Genomic DNA, 17,758 nt, shown 5'->3' with positions numbered 1-17,758 from the left:
CTGTGAGCATGGCCTTGGCTGTCTAGATGAAAGAACTCAACTCCTTATACAGCGTACTGCCAAGTTTCAGGATAATTCGTGGCTCAGCCAAACCCAAAAGGAAGGTGGTAAACGGCAGAACCTAAGACTAGGACAATACCGTGAACATTTAGAAAGACTGATCCGGAGGAGGTCAGAACTGGTGTTATGCCTTGAGTTTGAGGAAAAGGGCCTATTTCAAATTTTAAAATATTCTCATCTCTTACAAAATGCCTCCTGACCTCTGTCTTGTGATTTTTAACTCAAGGTGTAAGGGGGAATCTATAGGTGGCTGAAAAAAGACCAGTCACATTATTTTTATCTTGACGAGCAAAAGGCATTTCAGAATAAGTGCCGGAAAGTTTTTGTTACATTTGTGTAGTCAAAACCCTGTAACAGGCTAGGCTAGTTTTAGGCTTTGGTAACAACCACCAAATCTCAGTGGTTGAACACGTAAGAATGTATTTCTCGATGACTCAAAATCTGCTGTAGATCAAGCACTCCCTCGGCTGCTGTACTGCATGCAATGACTCAGAGATCTTATGTTCCCACCTCTCAAACCTGGGCTCCACACTCCTCAGGGAAAGGGAAGAGGCTCCACGAGAACACAGGGAGGTTTTACTGCTTGAGCCTGGAAGGGACATGAGTCCTTGAAAGTTGGGCTCCCTGAGAAGACTCATAGATGGTGATTAACATGCAGGAGGATTAATAAAATATATAGGTTGCAAAAAAAAAAAAAAAACCACGCAGGAGGTTTATTAGGGAATACTTCGGGGATCGATATTTTTGGAAGCGAAGGGAAGAAGCAAAGTTGGAAAGAGAGAGTAGTTGGGCTATGACACAGTCTCAACAAAGGCCTCATCCAACCCCACAATAACTCTGAATTTGGAATAGTCCTTCATGGTTGTCCCCTTTGGAAAAAGGATGGGGCTGGGATTTCTATCCCTAAGCCTCTTAGACATTGCATGTGGGCTGCCTCAGAAGGAGTGTGATACTTTCGGAAAGACGCCTCTCTTCAAACAAGGCCATCGTCTAAGTCTAAGAGGTGAATACTGTTACTTAATCTTCCTAAAAGGTGGGAAAACAGACCTTTCTGTTTGAAGGGGAAGATCTGGGATGCACAGCACAGCACACCTGTACCAAGTGGGATGAGTAAGGGAGAAACGTAAAAGACAAAATCAGAGAGAGAATATTACATAAAATTATTTTTGGCAACTTGAAACAAAAACCAGACAACAGTCACTTAACTGAATATAGGTGTATTTTTATCACATTAGAAAAAATCTAGAGGTATGGGGTTCAAGGTGGTAGCACATTCTGTGCTATCAGGGCCTCAAGATACCTTTATCTTTTGCTTCTCTATATTGAGCAGGTAGGCTTTATCCTCATGGTCATGAAATAGTCACTCTCCCTATGGGTATTCCATTCCTAATCAAGGCAGGAAGAAGATAGGCGAAGGGTAAAAGAGCCATGCATGCTGAATTTGTCCTTTTCGGAAATGATGGGGAACAAAAGCTTTCTCAGAAGGACCTCACCAGAAGTCTTCCCCTCATACTTCCTTAGCTAGAAATGGGTTGTCTGGTTACTCCTAACTCACATGAATCCAGGGAGTTGAGAGTTTATGACTGAGCTCATGCTGTCACTCACAGCATCAGATTTCTGCTCACAAGAAAGAAGAGAACATTGATACAGTATTGGATAGTCAACCAGCACTGCCTGCCACAGGCAGGCAGACACCAGATCACGTAGGACCTTGGCATCCACAGGAAGGAGTTTGGATTTTATTCTAAATGTGACGGGTGGCCATCGAAGGGTTTGAAGGAGGAGAGTGCATGACTGAATTGACTCAGGCAGTTGGATGCAGAATGGGTTATAGAGAGGAAGGGAGGGAGAGGGGAGGCCATAGAGGAGGCTGTTGTCTTAGGTCACCAGGGAGATGAGATGGCTCAGGTGACAGGGGCAGCAGTGCACAGGGGGTTTATGAAGCCTCTCCAAACTTGAACGTGTAACTGCCATCTTGGCCAGATAAACCCATTCTGCTTAGACTCCTCCTACCATGAGGGGAGAGAGGCTCCTGAGAGGTAAACATGGTCTCAATTTGATCAGTCCCTTTAACAGAGCCTGCGGTCTTGGAGCTGAAAGCCAGCCTTCCCTCTAGGAAGATAAGGTATCATTATCTTCATTTTATAGATGAGACAGCTGCACCTGCGAGCGACCATGCCACCTCTTTAACTTATGGTTAAAGACAATTACTTGAATTTGTTTCTGAATCTGACATTTGTGACACTTTGCTGAGTATTACATTTGTTTCCTTCCTCTATCTTTCTCCTTAGCTTCATTTCTCCTTTATTTATTTTCTCCTCAGTTTACTATGCTCTTAAGATTTCCAGATGTCCCCTTCAATACCTTTTTATGGGTTAAACCCGGACTGAAGATATGTATAAACAGCAAAGAGGAGAGGACTCCCTGGTAGTCTTATAAGTATAGAAAAAAAATTGTTTCTGGAAGTCTTGTCTGCAAATAAACAAACACAGGCCATCTGGCACCACCAAGCGGCTACTCCAGGAGTTGCATAGGAAAAAGTAAAACTTGTTTTTGCTTCCTGCCCGCCTGAGACACCAGACACCAGCAAATAGCTTGACTGCATACATCTTGGAGTGATGTTATTTCATGAGCTTCTCTGAACCCTGGGATTCTCTCATGTAGATTTGGAGGAGAGTAAATAGTCTTTATAAGATGGGGGAAAGGATCATTGCTTTAGATCTTTCTTTGACTTGAAATATTCTTATCTCCATATATTCTGAATCCCAGAGTTTCCCAATTTATCCAAGGTCCTTTAGCTGGCAGGCAGGAAAACTGGGACTTGATCACTTCTCCCTGGCTCTTTGTCCAGTGTTCTCACAACTATGGTATCATAAATCACTGTTATATATAGACAACAGTGGCCAGAAGAAATCATGCACTTTTAGTTAGAAAATCAGTATTGACAATCAGTGAGGGATAAAGATTGGGACTTCTCTGATTCTGATCCCTGTATCATTTACTGGCATTCTTTAGTAATTAGTAACCTCTACATGATAGGAACTCATCAAATGTATTTTGAATGAAAGGATGAATGAGTTTCTTTTCCATTCAGCGTAGCTGGAGTGCAAACAAACGCTGTCCCAAGCCGTTCTACAAGTGATCGTGTACCCAGAATATTATTTAACTCCTTTCCCATTGGGCTTGTCTCACAGGCATTTCCTTGACATAGGAGAACAACTACGGATATATGATGATTACAATGTTTGATTCAAGCAATCAGCAATAAGCTTTCTACATCAGTCTAGTCCCTCAAATTACTAGGTTGTTGGATGACGCCAACCGATGCTGCAAAAAATATGTCTGAACAGTTCTATAAGTATGGGGACAGCCATCAGAATCCTGTCATTATTCAGTAGCCTAACTTTTGAGAAAGACTTTTCAATAACTGGCAGGAGATACAGTAATGGGACCTTAGCTGTGAAAACTTAATACTCACTCTCAGTCCTGGCCTAATCCTAACAGTGACCCCCAATGGGTCTTATATGATTGAATCATCTCTTCTTTTAACTTCAGAGCCTTTATCTTCCTTCAAAGAAAATTCTGCTGAACTTACACTTACAGCTCTTTCTCCTATGCCTATGTCTGTTTAGAATTCTCCACTTTCATTATCTCAGAAAACAGCGTAGTATGGTAGACATTTGGAACCAAAGAGCTCTGGATTTGAATCCTGGTATTGGCACCTTATGGATTTATGGTCTTGGGCACAAACCTCAACCTCCCTGACTTACAGTTTCATCAACTACAAATTAAGGGTGTTCATACACTGAAAGATTTACTGAGCACAGCATCTGATATATACACACACACACATTATATACTAAATAAATGGGTGCAATTCAATCATTATTACCATTGTTATCATTAAGGTAATTTCCATCCAAAACAGTTATCTACAAATTTACTTTTTTGAAATTTGGCCTGGGTATGTAAGGTCGTTAGGATGAGTGTGTCTCTTCTGTGTGCAGATATTCTAGGTCAGATAAAAGATCAAATGAGGGTATTTTCCCCTCAGCACTATCATGTAACAGGGGAACTAATTAGCTTCCATTCGCCATCTCTTGGGCCACCTTTCTGTGTTGTGCACAGTTGTAATTTTTCCACAGTATGGAAGTTTAAACTGTATTAATAGGGAAAATCTCCATGGATGTGTGACGATATCAAAAATATCAATTGTACTTTTAGTATCTGTTTTTTGGAGAATGTACATTAAGTTCAAGTACCTATGCATTCAGTAGAGTTTTCACTTAAGTTAGTTCAAGTTAATTAAATTCATAACTAATCATAACAGCATCTATATGCTTTTGTAAATCAGTCATATGTTTACCATTAGGATGTACTGACTGAGTCCCAAGTCATGGCTTACTGAGTACATGAGTTCTCAGATCCTTTGTGGTAATGCCAAGGTCTTCTATGGGTCCCTGGCCCCTGGAAGGGCCTCCCTGATCTGGTCTAGACCTCTCATTTTTTAGTCAAAGCTACTGTGGATTAGAGGTGTGAAATGGTTCACCCACAGTCATATGTTTGGTCCATTTCAGAACAAGAAATTGGACCCACGTATCTAGAGCCTTTATCATATACTGATTCTGCCACACTAAAGTTTCCCAAACTTCAATCCCTCTTGTATAACACCTTCAAAATTCTTCCCATATCTGTCTATCTCTATGAATATTATTCACTTAATACTTTTGTTCAAATCAAATTTGTTTGCTCACTCCTTAAAACCCAGACTTGTCCTAAGAGCTATCCATAAAAACCACTGACTTTTAGATGCTAGGTTTCCCCCCCAAAACTCATTTAATTATTATGCAATTATTAACATTTCTCTATAAAAATGTATTCATGTACCATCTTGCATCATCTCAGACACCACCTGTGGTACATGGACCACCCAGTATATACCCAGGCCAATCCTTGGAGTAGGAATTTCAGTGTTTCTCTTTCCTTCCAGTGCTTTTCTTTTCCCTCTTGCTCACGTCTCAGTGAGCACTCTGGATAATCTTGTAAAGATGGAGCTTTAAACTCTTGTGAATTGAGGCACATACCCAATTGATGCCCCAGAAATGTAATTTAAGCTATATCTGAAATAACACCTGTCTCTAATGTAAATATGCACTGCAATTCTAGGTTCTGGTCCTTTTAATATATTTGCTATTTATTCTTTCTGTTTTCAGAGATTCTGAAGGAAGGATTCTGGTCTGCTACAGTAAATAGAGCATGAAAATCAGGTCTGGCTTGAATTTTATCCTAGACATTAACCCTATCTCAGCTTTTGCAGGCTATTCTTACTGGCTGAGGTGTGGCCAATAATTAACCTTTTTTCCCCCTGCTAAGAACACGTTAACCTTAAAGAGAAGATAGATACACATCATGTTTCAATTTTAAATGGTTCTGCACCATGGGACACATTTCTCTCTGTGTTGCCATCCTAGGGGCTGTCTGTAAATTAAGCATGGGATAACAGAGTGGTGACGTGCAGGCACTTGCACTTTGCCTGCCTGGATTTCAGTAACAACTCATCTACTTCTAGTTTTTTATATTAATTCCTTAGTCCATGTCAGTCTCAGTTTCATCATCTGTAAAATGGGGATAATAATAGCAACTACCTCATAAGGTTATGAGGGATAAATAAGATCTGATGGATTAACCTCTTAGCCTATTGCTTGACACTTACCAGGAGCTTGGCAAAATTAGCTTTTATTATAATAGTAAGGCTGGTTTACACCTTGGAAATTTAGGGTTTTATATAAGTGGGATGCTCAGGAGATACCATTTTAAAGGGCATGAAATGACCGGTAGTTTCCCATTAAAAAGGGGAAAATGTTAGGTTACTGCCTATTGACTCCTTCTTATACCCCAATTAAATTATTAAATCTTCCATCTCAGGAAATCACTCCCATCACAACAAAGAAGTAACACTATTGCTACTTCCTCATGGGGATAATACCATAATACCATTGCTGGGCTGGCCAAATACTAGCACCTAGATTGAAAGTGGTCAACATCCTTCTAAGAAAAGGTCATTTTTTCTTTTAGCAGCTCTTGGGGGTGAGAACCATGTCAAAAAAAAGCACGTGGCTTCACCAGACACTAAGGCATTCAGGGAAGCAAATGCCTCATGTCAGAAAAGAAAGAAAAAAAAAAGCGTGCGAGAGAGAGAAAGTGCAACCCTTTTGCACAGATTTCTTTATCAAAGCCAAGACAACTTAAAATATAAACTGGCTGACCTACTGGAACATTTATACCCATTTTTCCCTTATTTGACAATGCTCACTTGCTATTGTTCTTTTAAATCCTAATTCATTTTGTCCTTACTTGGAAGCTATGTTTCCACCATTTAGAAACAACAACGATAAAGCCATGCGCACAAGATCAAAAGACAGAAATCAAAGAGTTTTAACTCAGAACTGGTATAATCCAGCAGAAAAAGAGAAGTGGGAGCTTCATCTACAGAGGAGACACCAGATTTATAAAGTCATTAAGCATGGTTACTTCATACAGCTCTCAAGTCTGTTCCAAATGAATATTTCAGGTTCTGACTCTCATTAGAACTGTAGCTAAAGGAACTAAAATGTGATAATGCAGCATTCCTTTCTCCATCCCGAGCACTCCCAAAATTATCTAAATTTTTTATAAGATGGTTTATGGAAAATGATGTTGAATTGATGGTCAGGCCAGCGGGGGTCTATCCTCAACTCCACTACTAACTGTAGAGGCCTTGAGCTAGTTTATTCCTGGGGTTCATGTCTCTCATCTGTAAAACAGAGGAGGTATTATCACTAACATCCTAGAATTCCATCACCCAGAACGACGGTGCGTTAGCAACTGAGGAAATATTTTAATCTGAGCAAGTCATTTGATTAAACTAGAAAAAAACAAAGGGGGAATAAGTTTTCCAAAGAACGCTTTTCCTTTCAACATTTCCATGTGGGAAAAAATCCACATTAAAAAAAAGTTTTAAACCCTCTGATTCTCAAAACAACAAACAAACAAAAAACACCCCAAAACAACAACAACAAAAAATCGCACAATTTAAACAAGTCTTGTTCAAAACTCAGAATTCTGATATACTACCCTCTAGTGGAGACTGGAAGCAACGTTGCTAATTCCATCTGAAAGTACATTCAGACCTTTTGTTCACAGGACAGGAGTAGGGGGAGTTTTGTTTAAATTGTAATAATTTACAGTCCTCAAAGTGTAATCCAAAGATCTGGGCCCTCAGAATCAACCCAGCTTGCCAGAGCTCACTCAAGAGCAACTCAACCAGGCTCTTTGAGGGTAGGGTCTAGGGGTCAGCACAGTTAATGGAGAACTCAGCTAATTCCTAAACCCACTGGAATTTAAAAACCAATGTTCTAGCTCCCTGAGAGGCATGGTATGAATGTGAGCATTATCATAAATCTAGTGTGTAGTTAGGAGGCAAATCTCTAAACCTTGAGGAGAGGTACAAAGTTAAATTCTCTTTTCTTCATCTCAAGAAGTGGAAAATAAATACAACATCAGTTCCCTGGCAACTCAAGATAAGGATCATGTTCCTTTGCACAGCACACAAGGTGCTTCACGGTCCACACGCTACATCCCAGCCACCAGGCCCTGGTGCTTCTATTACTCTTTGCCTCTGCCCCATATTGATACTATTGCCACCGTTAAATTCCACCTAGAAATCTATGCAATTGATTCTGCATATTTAAACGTTATTCACTCTATATGGAATATGCCTTCCTCCAACTTAAATTTGATTGGAAATATCATTCCATTTTTATTTATCATTAATGCAACTGAAAAGGATAATGCTACACAAAATTGAGATCAACGGCAGAAGCATCAAGAGTTGTTCTGCAGGCTGCATTTATTCTATCCCATTTCCATACGCCACTTTTTCCAAGTGTTTGCTGTGCAGAGACAGCCTATAGCAATGTTGCCAATGGCCATGGCCATTCCCCTTTCCAATCACATGGCTGACCTCAAGCCCCCTTCTTCTTTACCTGAGTTTAGAAATACTCGAGCAATAGACCCAGGGCAAGTATAAATAAAGATCAAAATGTCAACTTTATTTCTGACAAAAGCTTGGCTGGAGACTGCGGCTAGGCCTTTGGGTACCACTGGAGGGAAGGTTTAGGACTACAGAACGGGCATCCTAACCAAGAACTTCTGCCCTGCATTGTTTTGCGGTCAAGATGGAAGAAAAGGAATCATATTCTGATGTTGTAGTCTTTTAGCAGTTTAGCTCTCCCCAATTTATAAAATGAACAAAGGGCTGCCTCTAAGAAGGCCCAGCTCTATAGAAACTCTGGAGCTGCCCCTCTGCAGAACTGTTAAATGAGAAAAGTCGACTTTCTAAGTTCTGAAATTTATTTTTCAATATCTATTGAAATGATAACTTGCCTGTAAGCAGAGTTCTTGTTAACTGAGTGCAGTATGTTCTGCTCTGGGTCAAGTGCCTGTGCTGATTGCTTGTTTCTCATAAAGGATGTTTTGTACATGTTACAAGCGACAGTTAAATGCAGTAGTAAAAATTTCAATTATTAATGTGATACTGAAAAGCTATTTCCTTTCTTAACAAAGTTTTTCTTGATGTAATTGTAGGTTCACATGTAACTGTTAAGAAATAATACAGAGGTCCTTGCGGCATCAGGCAGGACACCGCCGAGGCGGACTCAATGGTGAGTGTTCCCACTGGGCCATCACCCATGGGTCACCACCTAGAACCGCGCACAGCACCGCACACATGTATAATCTGCAGCCTCCAAACCCAGGGTTAGACGGCACCGCTGCGGGCGAACTGCTCAGTGCTCGGGAATGACTGAGGCTGATGTAAATCCAAAGGCCTACCCTCTTGCAGATGCCCACCTCACCAAGAAACTATTGGACCTCGTTCAGCAGTCATGTAACTACAAGCGGCTTCGAAAAGGAGCCAATGAGGCCACCAAAACCCTCAATAGAGGCATCTCTGAGTTCATTGTGATGGCTGCAGACGCCGAGCCCCTGGAGATCATCCTGCACCTCCCACTGCTGTGTGAGGACAAGAATGTGCCCTACGTGTTTGTGCGCTCCAAGCAGGCCCTGGGGCGAGCCTGTGGGGCCTCCAGGCCTGTCATCGCCTGTTCTGTCACCATCAAAGAAGGCTCACAACTGAAGCAGCAGATCCAATCCATCCAACAGTCCATTGAAAGGCTCTTAGTCTAAACAGGTGGCCTCTGCCACACTCCCTGCTGCTGACTGCTACCCCAGGGGTTATGTATCGTTTGTCTGTTAGCATATAGTATTTCCAGCTACCTTCTATTGTTATAAAATATTTTAGTGCTCAATTTGGTTTTTGTATTTTTGTATTGTTTTTGTCTTGTTTTTAGGTTGTCATCTCCTTCCCAGCCTCTCCTGTAATCTTCACTTCCACTCTCTCTCTGCCATCTTATCCTCCCTTTTGGAAAATGCATGCCCAGAACAGGTGCAAGCAGGGTGGGTGACACCATGCAAAGGCAGGGAAGAGCCAAGGTAGAGATTTGGTTCCAGCTTTCAGGTGCCACCTTCCTACTGTGCAGGGCATGATGGAAGTAAGCACTGTCCACTTTGTATCCCTTGTGCCCAGCATACAGGATCGTGTTTGAATAATCAAGGGGTTTCCTTTGCTCTCTAGGACATTATGTATCATTTGGGGAGGAAGCATGTATTCTGTGAGGTTGTTGGGTGTATGTCCCAAGAGTCAGTTTCTGATGTACCCCTGCTGTTTGCTTTTGGTAATATATTTCCCCCCAACTCCCACCTATGCCTCTGAGGGTGGCAGGGCAGCAACATACCAAAGAGATATGCTGCAAAATTCCAGAGGCGCCTTGGTGAGTGAGACATGGGACAGTTGACCTAGGTCTTGAAGGTGTGGCAAGAGGTTCTGGAATGGAGGATTCTGGGCCAGTCATGGAGAACTGGAAGCTACAGCAAAGATGATGGAATTCAAGGGAACATCCTTGCTTTGGTGAATGGAGATTTCTTCAGTAGACACTTGGTACCAGCTCTGAGAGCCCTTACCCCTTGCCTATTTCCTGCCATGATGTGGGTCAGATGTATGTATTCTCTATCACATCAGAAGGACAGTGCTACTGTGTCATTCTGGTGAGCATCCTAATACAGAACACATACATTCATAAAATAAAAAAAAAAAAGAAAGAATACAGAGAGATCCTTATACACTTTGCCTTATTTTTTCAGTCTATTTTCTCTCTTATGCAGATTGGGTGAATTCTACTGTGTCCTCAAGATCACCACTTTTATCCTCTGTCATCTCCACTCTACTCTTGATCCCATCCACTGAGTGATTCATGGGTGATGTTGTACTTTTGAGTTCTATAATTTCCATTTGTTTTTTTTAAGATAATTAATTTTATTTCCTTGCTGAAACTTTCTATTTTTCCATTTGTTTCAAGAGACTTTATAATTGATTGCTGAATCATTTTTATGATGACTGCTCTAAAATTCTGGTCAGGTAATTCCAACATCTGATTTACATCTGTGGATGTTGCCATCCGTTGGCTGTCTTCTGCCTTTCGAGTTGTGATTTTCTTGGTTCTTGGTGTGACATGATTTCAAGTTGTACTGTAGACATTTTGCCTATTATGTTAGGAGACTCTAGGTCCTATCTAAATCTTCCATTTTAACAGGCAGTCACCTGTTTAGGTTTCACTTATAGATCTTGGCCTACTTTGTGGGCTGTGGTTTCAACGGCAGTTTAATTTTCAGAGCCTTTGTGGTATTTTTTTGGTCTGCTTGGTTTATGCCTGATGTTGCAAGCATGACTCCTTTTCCATATGGGAGAAGAATGACCCTACCTGGGCTGCCTTCTCTTGTTAGGTCAGGGATTAGGATATGATGGGTCCAGGCCATCTGCCCCTGTTGGGGGACACCCTGCCACTATTTTATTCCTTAAGTCCTGAGGAGACCTTCTCACCTTCCTCTTACACCCTTTCAGCATTCTCCTTGGTTGTCTCTTGTGTGGTTTCCAGGGTTTATATTTCTGTGGAGTGGGGAGGAGCAGGGAGAAATTCATCTACGCCATCTTGCTCTGACCCGAAGTCACGCTATTTTATTTTAAGGAAGGAAAAAACTCAACTGAAACAAATAATTCACATCGTTTTTTCTGTGAGTCAGTTTCCATCTGCCATAGGGAAGAGGCAACATTAATTAGCCTTATTGGTTTTGCCCCTTTTTCTCCTCAGCAGTTCCTTCTTTTTCCACTCTCCACCTCCCCTTACTTGCCCCCCCTTTAACCCTCCCATCTATGGAGGTATAATTTTGGAATGATTTTTAAACAGGAGAAACCAGTGGCAGGGAATGCAGAAACACAAAACAAAACAGCTTCCATGTTAGGTTAAACACAAAGGCAGCTATAAAACAGGGAGCCATGGGGCTTCCGTGGTGGGGCAGTGGTTGGGAGTCCGCCTGCCGATGCAGGGGACACGAGTTCGTGCCCCGGTCCGGGAAGATCCCACATGCTGCGGAGTGGCTGGGCCTGTGAGCCATGGCCGCTGAGCCTGCGCGTCCGGAGCCTGTGCTCCGCAACGGGAGAGGCCACAACAGTGAGAGGCCCGCGTACCGCAAAGGAAAAAAACAAAAAACAGGGAGCTTTAGGTACCAGTGGTTTTGTAGTACTATTAAATGAATTCTGTGATTTCCAATAAGAAGAGATCTGACATTCATTCACTTAATTTTACTGACTGATGGAGCTTATATGTTTCAACATTCTTAGAGGTTATTTGTATTTCATAGGGATCAAAGTGAAACAAAACAGAGCCCTAAAGGCATAATTTCAGACAGCAAAGAAGTGAGGATATTATTTCCTAACAGTGAGTTTTGAAGTGTGGTAGAGGATAATTCAGTATATTCGTATCTTGGAGGAAACTATAGTATTTTTAAAGACTGGATTCTAAAATGATCACTGCTTTGTTATGTTTTTAATCATAATAGTTCATTTACTTTGAAGTTTAGAGTTAAGATTTTTAGGTGTGATCAAAACCAAGACTGAGCAATATTGTTTTAGCGAATGAAGGGAAGCAAACTCTGTCTTCCTATGGAGCTGACCACTAATTAGGCCGTAAGGTGCAGGCTCTTGTCCATTGAGTGTAAGTTGTAGTGTGTGTTTTCCAGCTCTCTCTATAGATGTGGACTCAATATCTGTCTTTGCTGACATTGTCATCTAATACTCTGGCACTGGTCCTTCAAATCCACCTTCCCTCCCCCTTGACTGGGAAAGTGTGACTGGTGTTATGCAGCCATCTTACCGTTGTCAAGCAACGGTTTAATGCTTAAAAGACTCAGGAGATAGACTATGAGATGGACTTAGGTCCTTGACAATCTCATTTCTTTCTTTTTATCCCTATTGGGCTAAGGAGATTCAGTTTAATTAGGCTGGGGTTATATGTGAGATGGGGCAGGTGTCTGATCTTCTGCATCTCTTTTACTCCTTTATATCTTACTTCCTCACCCGTCATGAGTTTTGGGGGTTTTTTTACTATTTTTAAAAAATACAAAATGCATTAAGGCCATAACATACAAATCAATCAATACTGGCAAGAGAAGAATTTACTTATTTAGCAGAATAAAATGTGCAATCTTCTTTACTCTAAAAACTTAGCTGTTTTCTGTTTTTCCCTTTTTTTGTATTAGAAGCATTCATTCCATTTTAACAGAGCACTCATCTCTACTGTCTACACTCTAGGAGAAAAACAAATGCTTTCCCTCACCATGCAGACAATGTTAAAGGCAGTTTTCCCTGCACTTATGGAAAGAGAAAAATTTTCCTGTGACTTATGATTTGTGCTCTGAATGTATGGTCCCCTGAAGTCTAGAAGGAAATAAACGAAGAGACACACCTTTTGTGCGGAGCGATAAAGACGGTCTGGAGGTGTGTCTGGAGGTGGGGAAATAAGTGAGGTGACTGATAAATACAAGTGATCTGACCCTGGGGCACTCGTTCCAGAGGGCACTGTATCATAACCTGTGACATGCCCAGTGAGTGAACCAAAAGGAGGATCACTGTAAAGGACATGTTAAAAGGCCTATGACCTGCGGCGTCTTGGAGTCATTGCCAGTCACCCACATAGCCTTCGTGTGAGAATTTCCCATTATTCATAATGCAGGCCATGCAGCCTGTGCCAGTCGGGACTCCAGTTTGTACCGATAGAAACCCTGTTCACTTCATACCAGCACATCACCAGCTAACTTCCCCACAGCGGTAGCATCTCCCCATGCCATGAGACTTTATACTGTCCCCATCCAAAGGCTCCCTGTGTGTGCACCTCTAGACAATGCCATGGGACCTCTGAAGACCAAGTTCTAAAGCAGGACAGGGATGAGTACGGGCCATATTTAGCTCATACATGGTTCAGTCTGAAGACGTGAAAAACATCTAGGCTTTCCATAGGCTGCAAGGTGGTACCAATCACAAGGTTCCACCTTCACTCTTACAGGATAGAGACAGAAACAGTGATAGTGTCGAAGGTTGCTTGTGCCTCAGCAGGGGCTGGGGTTGGGGGAGGAAAAGGGGATGCAAACACAGGGGGAAAGGAGCCCAGAGACGGGACCTGCCGAACCCCTCCTAAGGCCGACTCTGAGAGACCTGACCTTGCCCAAGAGCTATTTCCCGCTCTCCAAGGTAAGAGATTCCTGATCCTGTTCAGTCGTGGGGCAACCCTGTACTTCAGGGAAGCCTGGACTCATTACCAACCCCAGAGTGAGTCTAATTTGATCTCTGCCATTTGTGGTAACTCTATTTCCCTTGTCAGGGATCGGTTTGAGAACAGGCCTACGATAACATTTCTAACCAGTTAGAGATGAGGGCTACACCACGAGGACTTCTAGACATTCTTCCTTTCTCTTAAAAAGATACGCCTATGGAAGAACTAAATTCTCTTCTCCCCTTTCCTCCATCTTGATAGATATTCAGGTTGACACGCCTGGAACTGTTACTGTCATCTCGTGACCGTGCGGGGAAAGCGGGAGGTATGAGAAGAATTTGAGCTGCAGCAATAATGAGGTTGAGACACTCAGTTAACCGACTGAAATGGCCCTATTTTTAGCTCTTGGATAGATAAGAAAACAAATCTTTCTTATTGTTTAAGCCAATTTTCGTTGAATTTTCTGTTACCTTCAGCCAAAAGCATACCAAATGAATTAATTACCTGATGAGAAAAGAAATCTTTTGCATCATTTCATGGACTTCTTGTGGATTCATGATCAGTGAGGAGTAACAGTATCTTCTTTCTGGTAATGGACTATACCTACACCCCATTCCAGGTGGTTCTGAGATTGCACAGATGACACTCTATGAAAGAATCTTTCTGTAATTTTCAAGCATTTTTTTCTTTCAGCATGGTCAATATGGGGAATAAAACTGAGGAAAGGATCCCCCGAATTAGACTCTGAATAGATAAAATATTATATAAGAAAGTGAAAGTTAGGTGAACACATACGCAAATTCAAAACCAGAAGATAGAAATACCCATTTTCAGAATTGCAAAGCAAACTCTGAATCAGGGAGGTGGGAAGGGCCTTAGGTGAAAATGTATTAGAGTTTTATGAGAAGCAGGTGTAGGCCCTAATAGCTGCATTTGGGGGTTTGGATGCCTGTGCAGAGAAGCTAGTCTAGGACACAGACACTATTTATACAGGGAACTAGAGCTGTGATACCTGCAACAAGCCAGGAGTCACGGGGATGGGCAGACTCCAGCCCCACCAGGTGGGGGAATCAGCAAGGAAGCTTGTTTTACAGCCAAGGTTGAATTTAGAGAAAAGTAACCCAAGGAAATTCAAATGCATCATCACGTGAATGAGCAGGTCCAAATTCATGCCATCAGTGTGGAGCAGAAGCTCCTAACTGAGAAATCAACATAAAAACTGACCCAGAATGAGTGAAACCCGTGGACTCTCAGAAGCGGCAAAGCCACCATAACACAACAGGGAAAATACCACAGCTCAGGGAGCCCAGGATGCCAGGGAAGTAAGCCTCAACTGAAGATGAGCTTCCAGTTGAAGATTCAAACCATGGAAGGAAGTGAATCACTGAGAAGGAGAATAGGATGGTGCGACAGAAAGAAAACCTTGTACGAACAAGAAATAATAGAATTATCTAAAAGAAGATTTAACTAAGTAGTTTTTAAATGTTTAAATAGGTGAAGAGGAAATAATAAAGATAAAGCAAGCACAGAACAGTATAAAAAGGACAGATTTGAGAAATGGGAAAGGATACAATGGAAATCTTTAAATGACTATCACAAAATTACTGCAATTTTTAAAAATCAATTACCTAGTTGAACAACAGTAAAAATACACACTCAAAAATAATGTATATATTGGAACACAGATCTAAGGAAGTGACCTAGAGTGTGGAAGAGAGAAATAAAAACAAGAGAAGTTGAGGCATGCAAGATAGGAAGATGCAGTCTAATATATGTCCAATAGGAGTTCTAGGATAAAATAAAGTGTTTGAGGGAGACCTAATGTTATAAGAGAAAATGGCTGAGAATGTTCCAGAATTGAACAAATAGTCATCTAAGGCATCCTAAGATTTAAAGAGTACCCCAATATCCATATAGGACAGAGACAAGCAAACTCACGTCTAAAAGAATCATTGTGATAAAACTGCAGACTATCAAAGACAGGCAAAATTCTTAAAAGCTACCAGAGACTAAGAGACATATTCCTACAAAGGAATGAATATTCGACTGACAAAAGACTTCTAGTCAGCAATAAGAGCTGATGTTTTTAAGTAGTTGCTGTAGGCTGGGCAGTATTTTCAGTATCTCTTATTTAATGTTCATAACAATCTGATGGGGAAAATACCTTACTATCCCCATTCCACATATAAATACAGAACAATGAATAAAAGACAATGGAATAACATATTCAAAGTGGTGAGGCATAAACAATTCTACCTGTAACTCTATCTCTTACCATACCTTCATCAAGAGTGAAGCTGGGAGGTTGTTTCTTTCCTGACATATACTTAATAATCCATAAACATTTGGAAGTTGAATAATAATACAAAATATGTGTCAACTATAACCGCCCCAGAAGTGTCATATTGTGGTAAGTGCTTCAGAGTTATATATATGGTTGTTTTGTGTGTACAGTGAGCAAGGTAGAAACTGGTGGAGTAGATATATTTTCAACCTAATCTTTGTTTTCTCACTGCCCAACCAGACTGGTTTAAAGAAGTTATGCAATAAAATATTTGGGTTAAACTAGGACAGTGAGTCCTTTCCAAATATTCCTACAGCACAAAAGATGGTCTTCTGTATCAGTAAAAAGAGAGCCCTTTAAATATTTCAAACCAAAAGAATCTAATACAAGGGACTGTTTACTCAGATGATAGAATAGCTAAGGAACTAAACAGTATTATGAAGCGACCCTGCATTTAGCGAAAGCAAGGAAGCTATTACCAACCTAGGGCTGGAGTGTGAAAAGCAGGAGGTGGTTGTATCAGAGCTCAGGAGTCAGGGTCCCTGGTGGGCCTGTCTGAAGCGAACTGAGACCATGGAGAGAGGGGACATCCTCTAGGAACTGGAGCCACACAGGTATTACATCAAGTACTGGAGTTGCCACCTGAAACAGAATGGGGGCTATCCTGGCTTTTTCCCTTCTTGCTCTCCACACTTGCACCCAGAGTCTTCCATTAGCTAAACCCATCTAAAAGCAGAAAGCGAGAGAGCCTGGGAAATGTAGCGTCCTCCAGTACACAACCGAGGAAAGAAGGGCAGAGAATGGATCTGAGAACAAAAGCCAAGTGATGGACCCAGCTCACCCTTAGCTGATGATTTCAGGTGAGTGGCTGCAATGGCTTTGAGCGTAAGGGCAGACGTGTTCAGTGTCAGAGGTCTGTTCAGTGTCTGCTCTGTTCTCTAACTCTCCCATCTGCCTGTGTTCCTCCGTTTTAGCTGGCTAGTCAGTGGTGGCTTGAAAATGGCACGTGCATTTTGGGTGTGAATGACTAAACGAACTACTCTTTCAGGAAAAGGCTTTGCCTTCTTCCAATCAAGCTCTACAAATGGGAACTTCATTTAAGACCATCCATCTATTGAGCTTTGTGTAATATATATATCCTCTCAAAGCTGCTACGCCTAGAAACTTATAGTGGAGTATAAAAGTAGCTTTCCCTGTTGGAATGGCTTTTCTTATTTGTATTCTAAGTAACTCATTTCAGGCAGATATTGAAAGTTCCTCTTATTTGTATTTATTTTGCCCACAGAAAATTTACAGTTCACGTGACTGTTCTGCTTCAAAGAAATAATCAAAATACAAATTGCTTGAACTATAAAGGCAGGAGCTTAGAAAACCTTGGAGAAGGAAGAGAAATTAGGGCACATTTGAAACATAAGTGAGAGGGGTTTTTGCCATGGCTATCTTCAAATAACATCTCTAAAGCACAAGTAGAAGAGAATTTTGAGATTTACTTACTTCACAGAAACTTCATCCTTCCTGAAATTTTATTTTAGAGTAAGTGAATCAGAAAAGATGTCAATGTTAAAACTCTGTTTTCCTTTGGAGTAGATAACCAGAAACTATAACATGATTTTTCTGGGATCAGAGTTAAGCAATAACTGGTAGTCATCTTTATCTACCCTCACAAGAAAAACCTTTGAACAAAGAATATGCAGTTAAGCAAATAAAATGTTAT

At 41.3% G+C, this 17,758-nt stretch overlaps 1 protein-coding gene and 1 pseudogene across 1 annotated transcript in view; one reads left to right on the top strand and one right to left on the bottom strand.

The window, feature by feature from the left end:
• The window catches only part of CADPS (calcium dependent secretion activator), an 804,342-nt gene that overhangs the window by 762,628 nt on the left and 23,956 nt on the right, over nucleotides 1-17,758 (bottom strand). The gene's annotated exons all lie outside the window — the stretch shown is intronic.
• Nucleotides 8,885-10,215, top strand: LOC115859044 (NHP2-like protein 1 pseudogene; annotated as a pseudogene).

This window comes from Globicephala melas, chromosome 11 (assembly GCF_963455315.2).
Source record: "Globicephala melas chromosome 11, mGloMel1.2, whole genome shotgun sequence".
Lineage (NCBI taxonomy): Eukaryota > Metazoa > Chordata > Mammalia > Artiodactyla > Delphinidae > Globicephala > Globicephala melas.
Note: the sequence above shows the minus strand (reverse complement) of the source record. Positions and strands in the feature narration are given on the sequence as shown.